The sequence below is a fragment of the Zootoca vivipara genome, chromosome 4 (assembly GCF_963506605.1).
Source record: "Zootoca vivipara chromosome 4, rZooViv1.1, whole genome shotgun sequence".
NCBI lineage: Eukaryota > Metazoa > Chordata > Lepidosauria > Squamata > Lacertidae > Zootoca > Zootoca vivipara.
In genome coordinates this window covers 50846066-50866328 of record NC_083279.1, presented here as the reverse complement: position 1 = coordinate 50866328, position 20263 = coordinate 50846066, and positions in this window count along the sequence as shown.

The following is a 20263-nucleotide window of genomic DNA, read 5'->3' as shown; positions in this document are numbered from 1 at the left end:
AACTCCCTGAGGATTTGAGCTCCATTGGCTAGCCTCACTTGGTTTAGCTGATGGTGGGATAATGAGAACCCCCGCCCACCCAGCCAAACTCAAAACCCAGGTTGGGTGGTATGTTATGTGGAGTGGTGCCCACTATCTAGTATGCTTAGAGAGATATGACATATTTACTATGTTTATAATTACCGGTATCTTGACTTTCCTCCAAGGAGCTCAAGGCAGCTTACATAGTTCTCCCTATTCCATTTTACCGTCACACAATTTTGTGAGGCAAGTTAGCCCTAAATTAACCCTAGAGGTATGTGTCTAACCCTAGAATTACACGCCACAATAAAGTTTATATGTACTTTCTCCTACATAACTAGCTTTAGCTTTTTAACAGAGAGCTGTTTCATGACCCAACTGACTTTTATTCAACTCTTCGGAGTTTTGGGCAATCAAACAGAAAGGAACCTGATTTTCTTGCTGGAAAACACACCTCTTTTCTTCGCTTTCTTAGAAGATGATGGTGCGGCTTTCCTGAAGTTTTTCCCAATTAAAGGAGATTTTCTCAGGTGATCCTTCCTTGATTCAGTAACATCATCTTGTTGCGAGAAAGAACGACTGGCCTGAGGTTCATCTAAAATATCCTGTCCAGAAAAAAAGTCCAGAGAAAAGGTTTTAAAAATTACAGTTTAAGAGCATAAATGTAAACCTGAAATGAGAATTATAAAAATAATAATTCTTGATTCAGTCATTTTCAGTGTGTGCATTGATATTTTCACTCTTACAAGGTCTGATCCATTCAGTTCAATGGAAGGGACAGTTCCATTTGCATACTTAAGGTTAGTTAGCCTGTAATTAAATAGCCCTTATTTGCAGCTACTCCAGGCACACTGGGGAACTCACAGGGAGATAAGCTTCAGGAATCAATATCTAAGTCACGGGTGTCAAACACAAGGCCCGGGGGCCAAATCCGGCCCGCCAGACCTCGTCATGTGGCCCGCCGAGCGCCCCAGCCAGCGGGACTCAGCAGTGGGACCTTGCTGCTGAAGCGCTGCGCCAACAAAGCGCCGACAAACAGCTGGGGCCGGGGAAATGCTTTTTGCCCCTGGGTCCCTTTGCGCTCTTTTCTGGCGCTGAATCAAGGCGGCGACCCCCCCTTCCCTTCCTTTCTTCCTCTCTCTCGTTCTTATTCTTTCTTTCCCTCTCCTTCCTTCTTTATCTCTGTCTTCTCTCCCTCTTTCTTTTTCTTTCCTTCTTTATTCCTTCTTTCCTACTCTTCTTTCTCTCACCTCTTTCTTTCCTTCCTCTCTCCCTCCTGCTCCCTCTTTTCTTTCTTCCTTCCTTCCTTCCTTCCTTCCTTCCTTCCTTCCTTCCTTCCGTCCTTCCCAACTTTCTTCCTCTCCCTCATTCTTATTCTTTCTTTCCCTCTACTTCCTTCCTTCTTTCTCCCTTTCCGTCTTCTCTCCCTCTTTCTTTTTCTTTCCTTCTTTATTCTCTTCCTTATTTCCTACTCTTTTTTCTCTCCCCTCTTTCCTTCCTTCCTTCCTCTCTCCCTCCCACTCCCTCCTTCCTTCCTTCCTTCCTTCCTTCCTTCCTTCCTTCCTTCCTTCCTCCCCTCCCCTCCCCTCCCCTCCCCTCCCCTCCCCTCCCCTCCCCTCCCTCTCCCTCTCCTCAGAAACATAGGATGCTGCTTTATACTTCTGGCCCTTAAACCCTGGAACCAGGAGAGCAGCTTCAGTGAGTCAACCTCAGCCAGTCCCTTTGGTGAAGAGTGGTGGCTCACTGGCAGAACATCTGTCCTGCATGCAGAAGGACCCCAGCATCTCCAGGTACTAGTAGCTCTGCAAAGGTCCTGCATGAAACCCTAGCGAGCCTCCACTACCCAGTGCAGTTACCACAAATCATTTTTCAATAAATTGTACAATAATTGTACATTTGAATATCTACTTGCCATTATTCTGACTATGTTTCTGCTTTCAGAGCTAGTTATTACTTACATTATTACAAAAAACAGTAATAATTGAATGCAGTGACAATAATTTATGATAATAAAGAGTGGACACATAGTCCTACAGATACAACCGGCCCTTTGAGGGTGACCAAACTGCTGATGCGGCCCCCGATGAATTTGAGTTTGACACCCCTGATCTAAGTATATCCCTGGCAAAAGAGAACAATTATTCTGAATACTGAAAACTTTGGTAGGAGGTGTTTAAAAAGCTGGCAATTTCTTACCTTTCTGATTGTCTTTCCAAACTTTTTGGCATAAGCTGAAATGCAAATTGGGAAAACTATTTAGCAGATACTTTAAGCAGAGTGAAAGCATGCCACCACCACCACCATATAATGCAGAGGGACACTTGTGGGCTTGTGCTGAAATTTGGGGAGGCACTACCTTCCAAGAACTGGGGAGAAGTTTCAGAAATTGTATCCCTTAGACCACCCGCATGATGCCCTTCAGATCATGCCACTTGAAACTAATGAGGCTCTGGCCCTCTGACCTCATCTAGGTTCAGCCTAACAATGCCAACCATTTCTCTCCCAACCCCACCCTCCTTTAGCCTGATGTTTCCCTGAATGGCTTCGTTGCCTTGACTTTATACCCGCTGCAGATATGTAGCATTTATAGCTGCTTCCCATGCCAGCCCCTAAATTCAGGGTGATTTAGAACAGTGGTCAGTGCACACAGAGCTGCATTCTTCCTTTAAAGGCATCCAGTATCTCAGCAATAGAGTTACGTTCACCTCTTCAAATAAATCTGCACACTGGCTTTTCTGTTTGGACACTTTCTGTCCCCCAATTAAGAGAGCTTGGGCATTTCTTGTTTTATGCTGCATGGAGTAGTTTTATTGAAGAAGCATACTTTTATTCTGTGTAGTCTTAAACATGGCATACATGTTTTCTCAAATTATGTACGCCAAGCAGTCTAGGGAAGGAGTGGGTAGCTTGTTGCCTATTTCAGGCTCATTATTTTTTGTTCCCGATATTTTATGGCTACTTTTTTAGTATTAGCACTATTATTAACCTGTTGTATTTGCTGTAAAACATCCATACATACCGTAGGAGTAACCCTCCCCCAAAAACCTCAAAGATTTTCCATTTTAATGTTCCTTTTCGTTTGGACCTGTGCGCTACGTTCTGGACAAAAGAAGTGCAATTCTGCAATGTTTTAACTCTCCTTCTTCTTTTTAAAGATATAGCACACATATCAATGGTCAGAAAAGCATTATTTAAAGGTTAGGTGTTCTTTGAATGTTGCCAGTATCCAAATATTTCAAAGCATGAAGCATTGCAGTTATTTGGAACACACAATATCATTGTAAGAATTGAAGACAGAATATATCAAACCAATTTGCTTTGCAAGGACCATAAATAACAGAGGCATAGATGGAAGACAATTAAGACCAATGCTTCATTTTAAAAAGATCACACGAAAATATAATGAGAGGCACTGGCATTTGGCAGATCCATTTTGATCACTAGCAGAGTATCAAACTCTGAATGATACAGCTCTGAGAAATACTGCATAGACCCTGGAGACTCAAAATGTAAACATCTCTGAACTTGAAGAAAAGAGCCTTTCCCTCAAAAACCTAATGTCCAGTTTTTCTCACTTACACTCTAATGATCAAACTGGTGGATTAGTTTGTTTCTCATATGGCACTGAGACAGATCAGCAATCATTGACCTTATTAGTTTCATGCATATATTTTTGCAATTGATACATTTAAAAAATATGCAATCCTCTTTGTCCCAGTGCTTTTTGCTCAGGTGAATCAGTTCCATTATGCTGCAATCCTCCATAGTTACACTTACCCAGAAGTAAGGCTCATTTAACTCAGGAGGACTTACCGGTAATCCCAAGTCTGCATGCATAAGATTGCTATTTACCTGGGTATAAGCCCCACTGAATGAAATGGAGCACAGTTCTGAGCACAATTGCTTTGCTAGACTTCAGTCTAGCAGCGGGGCTTACTTCCAAGTAAACTTGCATAGGATTGCTCTGCACATGTGTCCAAAACTCGACATTGTCTCTAACCCTTTTCAAATGGTTTATTATTTAGAGTAATATTATGAATTTAATTATTTCTATTGTAGTGTAGTTCATTTCTAAACACATTCATGCAGTAATTGTGAAATTAAGTGTCTGAACCGAACCTTTTCAACTTGGCCCCCGTTTTCCTATGAGACTGCTTTACCCCACATGTGCCCACTTGACCACTTTGAGTGGCAAAACTGGCACTGCTACAGGTGCCACATAATAGGTTCTACAGGTACTGCTACAGGTTCCACATTTGTAAGAACTCAGTCGTTTAGTGTGGCAGTGCCTGCACTTTGGAACTCCCTGCCTATTGAGATCAAGCAGACACCTTCACTGTATTCATTCCAGCACCTGCTAAAAGCATCCTTGTTTAGACGAGCCAACTCAGATGCTTAGGAAGTTGAGGCAATTTTAATCTGTTTCATTATTTTAACTTTTGTAAGTATTAAGTATGGATGTGATTTCCCCCCTCAATTTTATTGTTTTATTGTTTTGCAAACTGCTTTGGGGTGTATACATTTTATTAAATAAACCATTTAAAATAATGAATTAGTTACATGCCATTAAATTTATTGCAAACAATCCATTATGGCTTAAAGCATCCATACAGTTGATGGTAGGCAAAGGTGAATGAATTACCTTGAAGTCCTGTGGTCTTAGGATCTAATCTAGGTTTGGTACTTTTCTGTATGTCATCATATGCTGATAAAAATCCCAAGATCTTCCTCTGCTGATTAGATGCAGACTCTTCCATGGCTCTTTGGCTTTTACCTGAAAAGAAAAAAGACCTATGGTCTCATTTCTTGTAGCATGTTGATATCAGGGAAATGGCCAGCTCATAGCTGCCAAGTTTTCCCTTTTCTCGCGAGGAAGCCTATTCAGCATAAGGGAAAATCCCTTAAAATAAGGGATAACTTGGCAGCTATGGGCCAGCTTCATATATCATATAATTGTGTAGTTGGAAGGGACCACATGGGTCATCTAGTCCAACCCCCTGCAATCCAGGAAGTTTTTTGCCCAAGGTGGGGCTTGAACCCACAACCCTGTGATTAAGAGTCTCATGTTCTGCCAACTCATATAGTCAAACCCATGCTTTTGATGTAATTCACATGCAAATGCCCAGTACCTGGAAACAAATCTGTCTTGTACAAAGTCTAGTGGTATGAAATACAGTTGGTGGAGTTCCTTAGAACTCATCTCTGTTAAATGTTGCTTTCTGCAATAATGCAGCACAAGTCTCCCCCCCCCTCCTTTTTTTTTTAGCAAAACTTTTCATTCAAAACTCTGCTTAAAATGGCCACACTGTGCAACGAAGGCATTAACAGAACCAGTAGTATGGGAACAGAATTTTAACTTACCTTCTTGATGTTGAAGTTTGTCAAGCATCATTGGAGGAGACATTGTCTGAACTGTTGAAGAAAAGGCAACAATGATCAAGAGACTAAATAACAAGATCCGGGTTTCCATTGCAAAGAAAAAAGGGAGGGATTGTGTTCTGCTCCTAGGTCTGTACTCTGTTAGCCAAGGGTCGGTCAAGACTCTTTGTCCAAGTTTTCTGTCTGGTCAAGTACATGGCACTAGCTATGGACTTTTAAACCCTTCTTTCCTTTCGTTAGCCAGAAAATAAATTCCCACTCAAATTCCACTTTGCTAACCTGCATTTTGACATTTGGCGACCCGTCTTTCTGTTTCCTGAGGTTTGCTTTGTGCCCTTCTAGTGATAGTCTCCAACGTCAGAGCTCTTTTCTCTTCTTAAGCAAACACATTAACTTTGTGTTATCACTGCTTGAACAGGACAACCTCCAAAATGTGTACGCAAACTTTGGGATAAAGTAACCGGACCTGGGGGGGGGGGAGTGACGGTGGAAGGTCAGCCATTGGAGACGGAAAATAACCTTATGCTTTACATTGTCTCCATTCTGATTTTTAATGAGGATGCTCATTTAAAAGGTACGATTCGAAACATGCTGGTGATGACGCCAGCGGTCAATCTAGCAAACATCCGAGAGACAAAGACTCAAAAGTGAGCTGCATGGAGACTGGTACTAAAAGGAGCGAGGAGAAGATAAATGTAGGATGATAAAGTCAGCCGAGAAGGACTTGTCGGAAGTGTGTCCAACTCAATAAATATCCGAACCCAACACCACTTCACCTTTTCTAATGGCTAAGAGATCTCCCTTAGCATGCTTCAGAGGCATTTGGAGGTCACAATAGGTTTCTTAAACCAAAAAGTCCTCCCGTTTCCTGAATGTTATATGACATTGGAGGTGTAGTTAATTTTTCGGTGTCTCCGAAAATTTCTACACATCACTTGGGAAGACAGGCGAATCAGTGTACTGGAAGAAGCAAAGATCACCAGTGTTGAAGCAATGATTCTTCAACATCAACTTCGTTGGACTGGTCATGTTGTGCGGATGCCTGATGATCGTCTTCCAAAACAACTACTCTATTCCGAACTTAAAAATGGAAAGCGTAATGCTGGTGGTCAACAAAAGAGGTTTAAAGACTTTCTCAAGGCAAATCTTAAAAAATGTAGTATAAACACCGACAACTGGGAAACACTGGCCTGCGAGCGCTCCAGTTGGAGAACAGCCTTTACCAAAGGTGTCATGGGCTTTGAAGACACTCAAACTCAGGACGCAAGGGAGAAACATGCTAAGAGGAAGGCACGCTTGGCAAATCCACACCATGATCAACTCCCGCCTGGAAACCAATGTCCCCACTGTGGAAGGACGTGTGGATCCAGAATTGGCCTCCACAGTTACTTACAGACCCATTGTTAATATCATGTTTATGGAAGACAATCTTACTCGGCTACAAGTGATCGCCAAAGAAGAAGAAGTTAATGGCAACCTTCCCAGTCAGCTGCTGCTGGAACATTGATTTTTATACAGAGATGCCTCAAATCCTGTTCTGAAGATACAGTATCCCAGCTGTCTGCATGAGAACTTTAACAGTTTACAGGAGATAATAATCCACACCACACATTTAAAGCACGTGGATTGAAGTTACAAGAAAGGAGATTCCGTCTAAATATCAGGAAGAACTTCCTGATAGTAAGAACGGCTCAACAGTGGAATGGACTCCCTCGGGAGGCGGTGGACTCTCCTTCCTTGGAGGCTTTTAAGCAGAGGTTGGATGGCCATCTGTCATGGATGCTTTAGTTGAGATTCCTGCATTGCAGGGGGTTGGACTAGATGACCCCTGGGTGCACCTTCCAATGCTACAATTCTATGATTCAACACACCTTTAAAGGGTGTGAATTCCCCCAAAGAATCATGGGAGGTGTGGGTTGTTAAGGGTGCTGGGAATTGTAGCTATGTGAGAGGGAAACTACAGTTCCCAATATTATTTGGGGGGAACTCATGTACACGGAATGTGTTTCCATTGTATGATGTAGAACTGTCTGCAGGTGGCAGAGATAGGGGCCTTGGATACGTATCTCTAGCCCCTTTCAGATATTATTCGAGGATTAAAAATGAACCTAGACTATACTCCCGGTTTCCCTAAAGTTCACAAAATTTATGGGGAATATGCTCCGGAACCGCAACAAGACAAGTCTTGCCTCATGGCAAAAGGTTGGAAAGTTAATTAGGAGCACAAGGCTCTGCTTTTCTACTGTCCCCACATCTTGGCACATACAATGACCTCTTCAACTTAAACCGAGCAAAGTAGTTCCATGTGAACCCGGAAAATATCTGCCGAGTTCACAGACGATTAAGCAGACTTTTCAAACTCTTTTTCAAAGCCATATTGATTTACCAGCATGCCAAACAGCATTAGGATCCAACAGCAAATAGCTCAGGTCTGTTTTGGCTGCTGAGCTTCTCTCTCTCTCCCCCCCCCCACCCTGAGTTTCAGATTTAGCATCTGAGCAGCAAAAGCTATTTATATCACTTTCATTTTGTAATGGTTGCTTTTGTAAAGTCAGCAGCATCTTCTGTCACCTGTGATTAATCTAAAAACATGTGGAAAAAATAGCATAAGAATTTAAGAATTTGAGATGTACTTGCCCCCAAATCATATGAACTTCCATGATAAGGACGTCTTTTCACCTTACATTTAAAGCACTCTGACGCCACTTTACACATTCATGGGTTCCCCCAAAGAATTCTGGGAGCTGTACGTTCTTAAAGGTGCTGAACAGTTCTATTTTTCTAGAAGAAGAAGTGCCGGAAGTCACAATGAACACCTCCCTTGTTCTCTTATAATGGCATAGCACCCACCTGAAACAAAGCCCTTCTGCTGCTGTTAGGAGACCCTTATCCCCCCCCCCCCGAGAACTACAGTTCTCAGTGTTTCCTGTGAAGAGGAGTTGCTTGTACTCCACTGTGGAAAATGAAGCTCTGGGTGGGGAATAGGAGTGCCCTAACAACAACCAGCACCCTTAACAAACTATAGCTCCCAGATATTTTTGCAGGAAGACATGGCTGTTCCAAGCGACATTCTAGTTGTCATGACAATGGGAAGGAGGAAGAGGTTCCTGGCAAAGGGTATATCTGGGACCGGGACACACCGGGAGCAAGCTGGGGGATGGAGAAGGAGAGGTCGGTGCAGGAAGTACTCACAGGGGGATGGAGGATGAGGAGGGGATGGGGGAACCCATCACCAGAGCCAGAGGGGCCCCTGTCTCCATGAACACAGTGGACTCTGAGATGTAGGGAGCAGTAGGAGTGGTGTTCCAGGAGGCTGAGGCAGCCAAGGACCCACAGCTCCCTAGCTGGCCAGGTGGGGCTCCTTAGCTCTGGGAAGAGGTGTGTGATTCCTCAGCTGGAGTAGACTCAGAACAGGTGAGGGTCACATGACTCGTCAAGCCCAGGTGCTGCAAATCAGCATGCAAAGTATAAAAACACAGCTGTGGCGCTGTTTCTGCTCAACTCCCCATGTTGAGGACCTTGGCTTGGATGCTCCTGGAGTACCATGGAAATGTGCTTTGGGTTTGACTCTGGATTGTATCCTGATTGCTGGACTTCAGACTTCACTACTGTACTTGGATTGACCCTGAACCTTGTTTCCTGAACTTTGGACTTTGCTTGTGTGGATTAACCCTTGAACCTTGGACTTGGCAACCTGACCTGCTGCCAGGTAGGCCAGGGGGTCAGGACACTAGTATTTTCAATGTCTCTTGTGAATGTGGCCAAGATGATGGAGTCAGGTGGTTGTGGGTTGATGGCTTACAAAGTATTGGTATGGCATTGGGTGGCAAAGTATGGCAAAGGGTGTATTCTCATGACAAAATCAGAATAGGAAAGACACCAGAAGATGTGCACCTGACCATAAAAATAGGCAGCAGAGAGGCTTATTGCAAGGATATTACAAGAAGCAGGAGGGGGAATAATTCCTTGGCTTCTTGGTCAGCCAGGAGAGACATCAAAGTTAGATCACAAATAAAGCTGATTTACAACATGTAAATCAGTGTTTTAAGTGGGATTGTGTTTTGTTTTGCTTATTTATTTTTTTAAAAAAGGTATGCCAGTACATTTAGCAAGACTAAAAAAATTAAGGAAAGCAACAGAGGATGCTCACATTATTTATTTTATATTATTATTACAGTATTAGCTTTTTAATATAAAAGGTAACTCAAAGCTGCATAAAACAGCAATTTCTGTGCTTGGAAGGTGCTTGGTGGAATTGCCATCATTTTTTTTTATTCTAACAGCTACATGGCACCCAGAAATTCTTGGTGGTAAAATCCCTCCCCAGAGAGGTTTAAACCCCATCTTTGATGTCGTCCTAGCATCCAGCAAAAACATTATATTTAGGCCTTTCACCTGCTAAACTGACTTTAAAAAACCTATGGCTTACCTTAATGTTTTGCTATGACGTTTGTTTCTGTCCTTGATTGGTTTTATCAGCTTTTCATTTTTTGATAACCAACATTTCAAAAGTTGTGTTGACTTTAAAAACATTTTACTATATCTTATGGCCCATACTATATCTTATGGGCAGGGTACAAATTCAAACAATAAGTACATACAGTAGTTAATTTCATCAGGTGAAATTTCTTTCACTACTTCATGTCGGTAAGAAGCTTCACTTGTCGTATTTGAGCTTGTTAATGTGTGTAAAAAAGGCAATGGAGTCTTGTTGGAGAAAAATGTAGTTTCCCCAGTGCTATGCATAGCAGAGGTTGGATGTGCTGAATAAGGTGGGGTGCTTTTGTTGGCACTGCACAAACCGTGATTTGTTCGTTGCCAATTAAAATGCAATCATAGGCTTAGACTGTTGACAATAACTCTCTGTTTGGCAAAATGCCCCATTTGCTTTTGCATCAGCCATCATTTCCCACAAAACATTTTGCACACCTTTTTAACTATATATTAATACTGTGTGTGTGTGTGAGTACTCGAGCGCAGGAATCCATTAAACACATTTAAACCGCAGGAACATTTTAGGTTAGTTTGTGTTGCAGTGTTGGTCAAGGGTGTCCTCTAGTGGTACAACTGCAATCTACCACTTAGCAAGAACCAGGAAGGAAAAGAAATCCCAGATGTGTCAGGAGAAACGAGGATAATGTCAACCCAAACTCTAGATTCCCTTTCAAAGCAGCTAGTAAACTTAATAGCTGTTTTACATACAAACAAATCATAGGCTACAAAGAATAAAGTACTGCTTGAGAGGAAAATGAAGCAGGCCAGGCATTTTGAAAAGGCTTTCATTATGTAAGCGAAGAGGCTTCACTGCGTCTGTGTGTGACATCTAGTCTATATTCTTAACTCCATGTGCCAATAGACTGTAGAGACTTTTGAAGTTGGACTCTTTCATCCTGTTTCCAGTCAGTGTGGAGAGGGCACCAGAAAAATAACAACATTTGGCCTCACAATTTTCAGGAGGGGACCTTTTTTCAGGCCAGGGGCCACTCATTTCTGGGCAACCTTCCAAGGTTCATATGCCAGTGGTGGGTGAGGCAAGAGGCAAAAATGGGCGGAGCCACGCAATGTCACTGTTACACAGAAGGCTAATTTGTACACACAGTGACACACCCCTCTCTATCCTCCCTGCACACTTGCAAGAGGCATGGCCAGATTTCAAGGGCACATTCCAGCCAATCAGAAACAATGAGTGCACAGCAGGGCCAGTGAGGTTCTGGAATAACATTTATGAAGAACTTAAGAAAATGTTAAAATGTACAATAAAAAAAGACCAGAAATGTTTTTATGAAATAAAATACCAGAAGACATTAAAACCCCAAATAGAATACTGTTGATGTATGGAACTGTAGCAGCAAGAGTTCTGATTGCAAGTAATTGGAAAAACAAAAACCTACCCAGTACAACAGATTGGCAAGTTTTAATGAAAGAATATTCACAGCTAGCAAAATTTACTGGAAGGATCAGAGGACAAACGAAACAAAAAATGAAAAAGGAATGGAGGATATTTGATGAGTATATAAAGAATAATGGTATATCAAAAATCCTAACGGCAGATTAAGGTTGAACCTAAATTGAATTTAAGGGAAGATAATATGTAAATGGAATAGAAGAATTGTGCAATACAATAAGGCTAACATACATAGATTACAGAGAGAATAATTGGAAGTCAGTATAAAGAAGATATAAATGAATGGTTTTTTATTCTTAACTTTTGTTCTTTTTTGTGATTGCTTTTTTGGTTGTATGAATAGATCTTTAGAGTGTGGTTTTTTTTGTCTGTAATAGTGTACATATATGTTGAGTGTTTATGTCAGGCATCCCCAAACTTCGCCCCCCCAGATGTTTTGGACTACAATTCCCATCTTCCCCGACCACTGGTCCTGTTAGCTAGGGATCATGGGAGTTGTAGGCCAAAACATCTGGAGGGCCGCAGTTTGGGGATGCCTGGTTTATGTTTATAAAGAGAGAAACTAATAAAATTTATATATTTTTTTTAAAAAAAGATGTACAGAGGAAATGACAGGTCTGTGATCTGTTTTCAAATTTTGGTCCAATGGAGTTTGCCGCAAAGTGAAGTAGGCCAACTCGAAAGCACAGGCCAACTTGCAAGAGCTAGCAGCTAAAGACAACGATGCCTGGACACCAGGACTGGCTGCTCACAACCTTGACTGAGATGACTATCCTCTTCTGTTTTGAGTGACAGTCTCAGCAGTATGGAGGCAAAGCAGTCTCCATGCAGGACACATGCTAGAGACTTCATAAGAGCAACTCTCAGATGTTATTCCCCCCCCCCAACAGCAGTCCTCCCCAGGATGAGCCTCAAATAGGAAGTGCCTTGCCCAAGAGGAGCCTCTTCAGTTCAAGGGGCTCAGTCCGCTTTAGCAGAGGAGACAGACACTACTCCACTAGTAGGGTGTGTTGAATTTTTCAACTTCCCAAACTGAGGGGTGCTTAAGAGTTGCAACATGGCTTGGGAATTCAAAGTTTTGCTTGGTAAGTAAAATGTGTGTAAATTCGCATTAAAATCATTAAAATGAGAGGGATAAATAACATCCCTAGAAAATGCAAAAAACAAAGACTGCTCTACAAATAGATATGGTTCCTTACAATTTTTGTGGAAACTCTTACCAAGGGGAAAGTTAATGCTTCTTAATTCACAGCAACTTGGAAGAAGCTCTCTTCTTCAGTTCACCTAAGCAGGTGCCACTTCTCTGTATATTCTGCTGCTCTGCTTGGTTTCTTCAGACATCAAAGAGCTTTTTCTTGCCCTAAATGAATACATGAAGGGTTGGGTGGGATGCTACAAGGCCAAAAAGCTTGCCAACTATCTAGCCCAGGCATCCTCAAAAACTGCGGCCCTCCAGATGTTTTGGCCTACAACTCCCATGATCCCTAGCTAAGAGGACCAGTGGTCAGGGATGATGGGAATTGTAGTCTAAAACATCTGGAGGGCCAAAGTTTGGGGATGCCTGATCTAGCCAATCTTTGACAGCAACCTTCCAGTCATCTGCCGTTTCTAATTCTTCATTTTTTGGATCTATTCTTCCATTTATTCTTCCACGTTTCATTTACCTCATTTCAATTTCAATGCTGTAAAATAAGTAGTAGTGATTCAACAAGGCTGAAATTTTCAAACAAATGTGTTTAAATTTGATGTCAGGGGCTAACCCATAGCTCTTTATGACACACCCAGATTAAGAGTTTTTGGTTTGATTTAGTGGATTTGTAAGGAAACGAGAGCGGCCCTGATGGATCACAAAAAAGGGCCACAGTGACTATTCATTCTTTTTGCAGTAAGGAAAGTGACAAGCAACAGAGTAATTTTTGTGCGCCCTTGGTGGCAGTGGAGGAGCTTCATGCTCCAGCACTGGGGGCATGGAGCACGCAGAGGCATGGCGCATGTCCTGGGGGCATGGTGCCCAGAAGGGGGAGGGCAGCCATGATAGCACCCCACCAGGATCATGGTGCCAGGGGCGGTGCGCTCGCCCCACCCCCCTCTTCCTCCGCCAGTGCTTGGTGGGGGGCAGCCTTGCCAACCCCCAATATGCCCCTGATAATCAGCATGATTAAAATTAACTGAACCGACCCACTTAATTGTCTTTAAACCTGTCAGTAGGGGTGTGTGTGTGTGTGTGTGTGTGTGTGTGCGCGCGCGCCTGCGTGTATGTGTGCACGCAGGCGTGCTCACTCGATTACAAACATGCAGATATGTCCCGTGGCATCTTGTGCTCTCATAATGTGCTCACATCTGTGCTCCCAGATGTGTGGAAGGTGCATTCTACAGAACAAAGAGCTAGAAGCTCTCACAGAACGCTGCACTCGGTGTACTAATATTTCAGCTGACGAGGGAATTTATGACAACTCTGGATTTATGACAGAGCTAGTAAGGTATAAATTGCCAGCACTTATATGATGCACACTCACTGAGCTTGTGAACTCTGAGGCATGTGTTAGCTTCTGCAGGCTGAGTTCTGCGAATCTCATAAAGAAACGTGAGCAGTTTGGAGTCCTGTAGAGATTAGTAGAGTTCTACAGGATTTGGCACATAACCCCAACTGCTTTGCTTCTCCAAATCATGTAATACAGGGGTGTCAAACTCAAATTCATCGGGGGCCGCATCAGCAGTTTGGTCACCCTCAAAGGGCCGGTTGTATCTGTAGGACTATGTGTCCACTCTTTATTATCATAAATTATTGTCACTGCATTCAATTATTACTGTTTTTTTGTAATAATGTAAGTAATAACTAGCTATGAAAGCAGAAACATAGTCAGAATAATGGCAAGTAGATATTCAAATGTACAATTATTGTACAATTTATTGAAAAATGATTTTTGGTAACTGCACTGGGTGGTGAAGGCTCGCTAGGGTTTCATGCAGGACCTTTGCAGAGCTACTAGTACCTGGAGATGCTGGGGTCCTTCTGCATGCAGGACAGATGTTCTGCCAGTGAGCCACCACCCTTCACCAAAGGGACTGGCTGAGGTTGACTCACTGGAGCTGCTCTCCTGGTTCCAGGGTTTAAGGGCCAGAAGTATAAAGCAGAATCCTATGTTTCTGAGGAGAGGGAGAGGGAGAGGGAGAGGGAGGGGAGGGAGAGAGGAAGGAAGGAGGGAGGGAGTGGGAGGGAGAGAGGAAGGAAGGAAGGAAGGAAGGAAGGAAAGAGGGGAGAGAAAGAAGAGTAGGAAATAAGGAAGAGAATAAAGAAGGAAAGAAAAAGAAAGAGGGAGAGAAGACGGAAAGGGAGAAAGAAGGAAGGAAGTAGAGGGAAAGAAAGAATAAGAATGAGGGAGAGGAAGAACGTTGGGAAGGAAGGAAGGAAGGAAGGAAGGAAGGAAGGAAGGAAGGAAGGAAGGAAGAAAAGAGGGAGCAGGAGGGAGAGAGGAAGGAAAGAGGTGAGAGAAAGAAGAGTAGGAAAGAAGGAATAAAGAAGGAAAGAAAAAGAAAGAGGGAGAGAAGACAGAGATAAAGAAGGAAGGAAGGAGAGGGAAAGAAAGAATAAGAACGAGAGAGAGGAAGAAAGAAAGGGAAGGGGGGGTCGCCGCCTTGATTCAGCGTCAGAAAAGAGCGCGAAGGGACCCAGGGGCAAAAAGCATTTCCCCGGCCCCAGCTGTTTGTCGGCACTTTGTTGGCGCGGCGCTTCAGCAGCAAGGTCCCACTGCTGGGTCCCACTGGCTGGGGCGCTCGGCGAGCCACATGACGAGGTCTGGCGGGCCGGATTTGGCCCCCGGGCCTTGTGTTTGACACCCGTGATGTAATATAACACAAGGCTGCTCAGTTGTTGATTGATGTATACCAGTGGATAGAAAATATATGCTTGTGTATTCTGACAGGCTGGCGGCTGCCCTGTTGCTGATTCAAAGTGCCTGCGCATTGTGGGATATAGATAAAGGATGCCTGGACGGTTTAGTCCAGTCAAACTTGACTATGGGGTGTGGCACTCCTCTTGCTTCAGGCTGAGGGGGGTGGTTTGTCTGCAGACAGCTTTCCGGGTCATGTGGCCACCATGACTAAACTGCTTCTGGCACAATGGGACACCATGGCCAGTTTACCTTCCCACTGCAGTGGTACCTATTTATCTACTTGTGCTGGTATGCTCTTGCTAGGTTGGGAGGAGCTGGAACAGAGCAATGGGAACTCACCCTGTTGTGTGACTTGAATTGCTGATAGGCAAGCCCAAGAGGCTCAGCGCCACCCACTCCCTATTGTGGGATATAGCCAGCCTCATAACCAACATGATTAACACTAATTACTGCATGAAGGGGTTAAGACCATAGAGTAAGCTGTCCTGCCCGGCTTAGCTAGGTTGCACCCCCTCTTCTGGGGGGGGAAGGGTTACCAAACTCCTTGTTATGCATGTGAACCAACCAGTACAGAGGTCTTAACTGTCCAGGGGTCCTTTACCTTTTACAGAGGTCTAAACTAGATGTTCTAGGCTTCGGTGGCATGGCTTTAGCAAGCCATCTTTGTGTTTCTATACAAATAATTTAGACAAAATAATTTACCACTTTGGAACTAACCTAAGTTTTGCTGCCTGTCTTTTCTTGCTGTTGTATGGAAAAGCAAATGAATCTAATATTTGAAGAGTTTATAAGTAAACCATTTTTAGCTTACTAAAGGTGTAGTCTATTTCTATGCTAAAGGAAGTGGAAAGCTTTGGAAGAAACTTAGAAGGGGGTATTTTAAAGGTCTATCAGCCAATATTTCCACACTTTACTTTGCAGCATGTTTGTGGTTTTAAATCTCTGCTGAGACTGACTCACCCAAGAACATTTGCCCCAAAGCTGGATCTAGGCAGCCAAATTTCAAATACTGAAATTCAAGAGACCTAAACAGACAATCTTCTGGGCTGAGGATCCCATTTCTATGCTGTGACTGGAGTTCTCTAGGTGGGTGTTTGTATATGCAGAACCCTGCACTGTGAAATACTTGCTCATCACAAAAGCAGTGAAAGATTGCAAGATTTGACACTCTACAAATAAGACCATCCATGCAAAGCATCAATGCCACATGTAACACTGTGAGCATGGTAGTGGATCCTCTAACCACATGGAAGCATCTGAGCCATTCTTAAATCAGTATTAACTGATCTTAATTCCAAAGTGCTTTTAGCTACAAACCCTTGCATATTACTCAGGCTAAAACACAACAGTAATTAATTTGCAGCAATATAAAACATTATCAATATGGAAAAAAATTAGTTAACATTCTCTTCTTTGCAAGACTGAAATTAAACCTCTACAGGAAATCTAGCTTTAAAAAAAAAAAAGGAAAAAATGTTGACAAGGCCTGTTGAAAAAAGATGGGCTTTACTGCATATCAGACATATGATTCCATGCTTTTAAAAGTTTGAGGCCAAACATTATTTATTCTATGTAGGACAGAAAGCTTCATATGAATGCCTGTGTATTAGATTTTCTTCTTAATTTAGTTTATCATTTGATCCCAAACCCAAACAATTCCCAGACAATGACTCGTAGTAATAGTAGTCTGGGAAACTTTCAGGTGCCCCAGCAATTTCAAACCAGAGAGCAAACTCCTGAAGTTTGTCTTCACTGCTCCAGGCAGTATACCTCTGTACACCAGTTGCTGAGACTCACAACTTGTGAGGTCGCATTCAAGCCCAGCTTGTGGGCTTGTGATAGGCACCTGATTGGCCACTGTGAAAACGGGATGCTGGACTAGATGGGTCTTTAGCTGACTAGATGGGTCTTAATGTTGGGAGATTCATTCCCCGTGCACAGTCATAGGTTTCCTGTCTGTCACATGACTGTATGTGTTTTCATTCCACAGAGTGGAAGTGACGTAGACAGGATGTTTGTCTTACTGTGTTCCTAAGTGGGACTGTTGTTCCTTTGTTCTTTCTCTTTGCTGTGTGATGCTAGAGAGGGGGGAGCCATGTTACAGTGCTCCGTGCATTTGTGTAAATAAACTAGCTGTGGTCTGTTACACAACTGCGCAAACCTCTGTGTATCTGTGAAGTGTGCTGGTGTTCATCTGACACCAGTCGCTGTGATGTTTGGGCTGGAGAATGCTTATGAAGCTCCCGATCGCCCAGGAGGGGGAGAACATGCCAGCCGGGCATGTGTCTCTGCCAGGGTCCTACTCGTAAGTACCTGTAGGCCTTTTCCTGACACTTAAGTGGTGGTGCCATGTTTCAAAATGTAAGGAACAGGACACCCCAAAATTGTTGAGCTTTTTTTTGTATGGCAGCCCTATCTTAAGTCAGTTGTTATCTCTGTGAAGATCTATGGATTTGGGTTTCACGGCAAGATCCAGCTACAGCTAAGCACTTTTATTTCAACTGTATTCAATGAGAGAGTGAAACATGTCAGAGTAAAGTACATTGGATAAAAAGGAACTTAAAAAAAAGATAGGGCTGGACTGTATCCTCCATGTTTAAGTTGCAGTTATGCATCTTGTGGCACCTTAAAGACTTAACATGTTTATTACGGCATAAACTTTCATGGGCCACAGTCTACTAATGTCTGTCTGCAAATTTAGACAAATTCTCACGCTGCTTTGTATTTGGCCGCAGATACAAGATATAATGCCAGCTGTGATGGATACACAGGTGCTTAAATCAGTGCTTTATCATTTAAAAACCACCAATGTGGGGGGCATAGTCTTTTCCCATTTGCATCCTTGGTGTGTTTTCATCAACAAGGTACTGTGCGAACAGCGGTCCAGAGAATTGCTGAATGGCCAGTGGCAGCTTCAGATTTCTTTCTAGGAAACACTTGCTGCACATTGTCTAGCATACAAGGAGATATTCCTTCTCAGAATTCTCTGTACAGCAGAGTAGAATGGCTATGTACCCCACTTTATGGAGGGAAGTCCTCTCTTTGAAGGACTTTGCAGCCCATGTGGTTCAATTATAAAGAACCTTATAAGACCAGGGAGCAGAGGCCTTCAAGTTGTCCATCAACAGTTAGCAGTTTGTAAACAGACTGAACTGGCCATCTGGTTGTTACAGCCTTTCCTCCTATGGTGAGCTGCATACCTAATTAAATTATAGGGTAAGATAAAGGTAAAGGGACCCCTAACCATTCGGTCCAGTCGTGACCGACTTTGGGGTTGCGGCGCTCATCTCACATTATTGGCCGAGGGAGCCGGCGTACAGCTTCCAGGTCATGTGGCCAGCATGACAAAGCCGCTTCTGGTGAGCCAGAGCAGTGCACAGAAACACCATTTATCTTCCCGTTGTAGCAGTACCTATTTACCTACTTGCACTTGACGTGCTTTCAAACTGCTAGGTTGGCAGGAGCAGGGACCGAGCAACGGGAGCTCACCCCGTCGCGGGGATTCGAACTGCCGACCTTCTGATCGGCACGCCCTAGGCTCTGTGGTTTAACCCAGAGCACCACACGCGTCCCTCAAATTATAGGGTATCTCCAACTAAATCATACCCGTTGAAACCAATGGACTTAAGTTAGTCATATCAATTGATTTCATCAGCTCTACTATCACTCTGATTTACAACTCATAGCAATTATTTCTAATTTTTCAACTATACCTCTAAGTTAGAAGGTGCAAGTCTGTGCCCTTTTTTTGTGGTGGTGCATAAGCAAGCCCACCTTGCACCTGAGAAAACTCAGAAGAGAAAGGCTATTTCAGTTGGTGCTGAAAAACGACAGACAGACCAGGGCTCTTCCTCCCAGCAGAAAATATTATGGTGCACACATAAAACATGGGAGGAAACGAGGGATCAGCTTCTCCTGAGCCTTTGGAGACATTCAGAAACAGAGCTCCTCGTGGCTTCTTAGAGTTTCCAAAGCTTGGTGTGAAGGAAAAGCTTCTCTGCATGTGCCAGAAGAATAAGGGGATGGAATGGGATGGTTCACCGGCAGCTACAAATAATGGCAGGTTACCAATTGCCAACGAAAATCAGTAGACTCCTTTGTTGCAAGAAGATGGCCCTTCCTTTGCACCCTGGCTACCAAAACCAAATTCACGTGGCTCAGGAAAATAATGAAGGAATTGAATGCTTGTATACTTCTCAAACAGTTTTATTTGTCATTCACACTAATTATAATATTGAATGTACAGAAGAACTTGTGGTACAAAGAAAGCAAGTTTCCATGAGAACTAATGCAGCAGTCCAGCTGCTCTGCATGCTAGTCACAATGAATTCTCCTGGACACACCGACCTTGTAACATAGAGGAAGTGCCTACTCAGATACTATTATCTAAACAAGACATGGTGGAGTGCAGAGAAATAGGCTCCTGTTCTCTTCTTAATTAGAGAAAACCGCTATCGCTTGGAGAGAGAAAAAATTCTCCCTTCTGAAAGTGATCCATATGACAGGAGATGATGTGGCAATTCCAATATGCAGGACAAGTTGGTTGTAAATACACCCAGAAAATGGTAAACTCACAGATCCAAATATATGTTCCAAAATGGCCCTGTTTCCATTGAGTTCACCCATGAGATTTACCACACAGTCATTTCTTACTGAAACACTCCCCCCTGAATTTGTATCTGTTAACTCCAGAATACCACAAATAACCCACAATTGTTTGCACATTTTCTTCTACAACAAAAAAAATGAAGAGATTTTGATGTGCCACACAAAACCATGCTGTTAACTGTCGACAAAAGTAACTAAAATAGTTAATCTCAAAACCTAAAATAATTAAGTTGGAAATAAAACAAGTTTCCTACAGTATTTAGCAAAGGCAAGTTCAGCAAAGATGTAGCGAATGAAAAATGTCAAATACAAGCTTTAACGATATGTTTCTATGCCTTTAAAACCTATTTACATACAGAAATACAATTAACATTCTCCTGATGCACCCTTTGATATACATGAAACAAAAAATGATGATGGGATAGTATTGACCAACATTTTTTTTTTAAATAGAAAA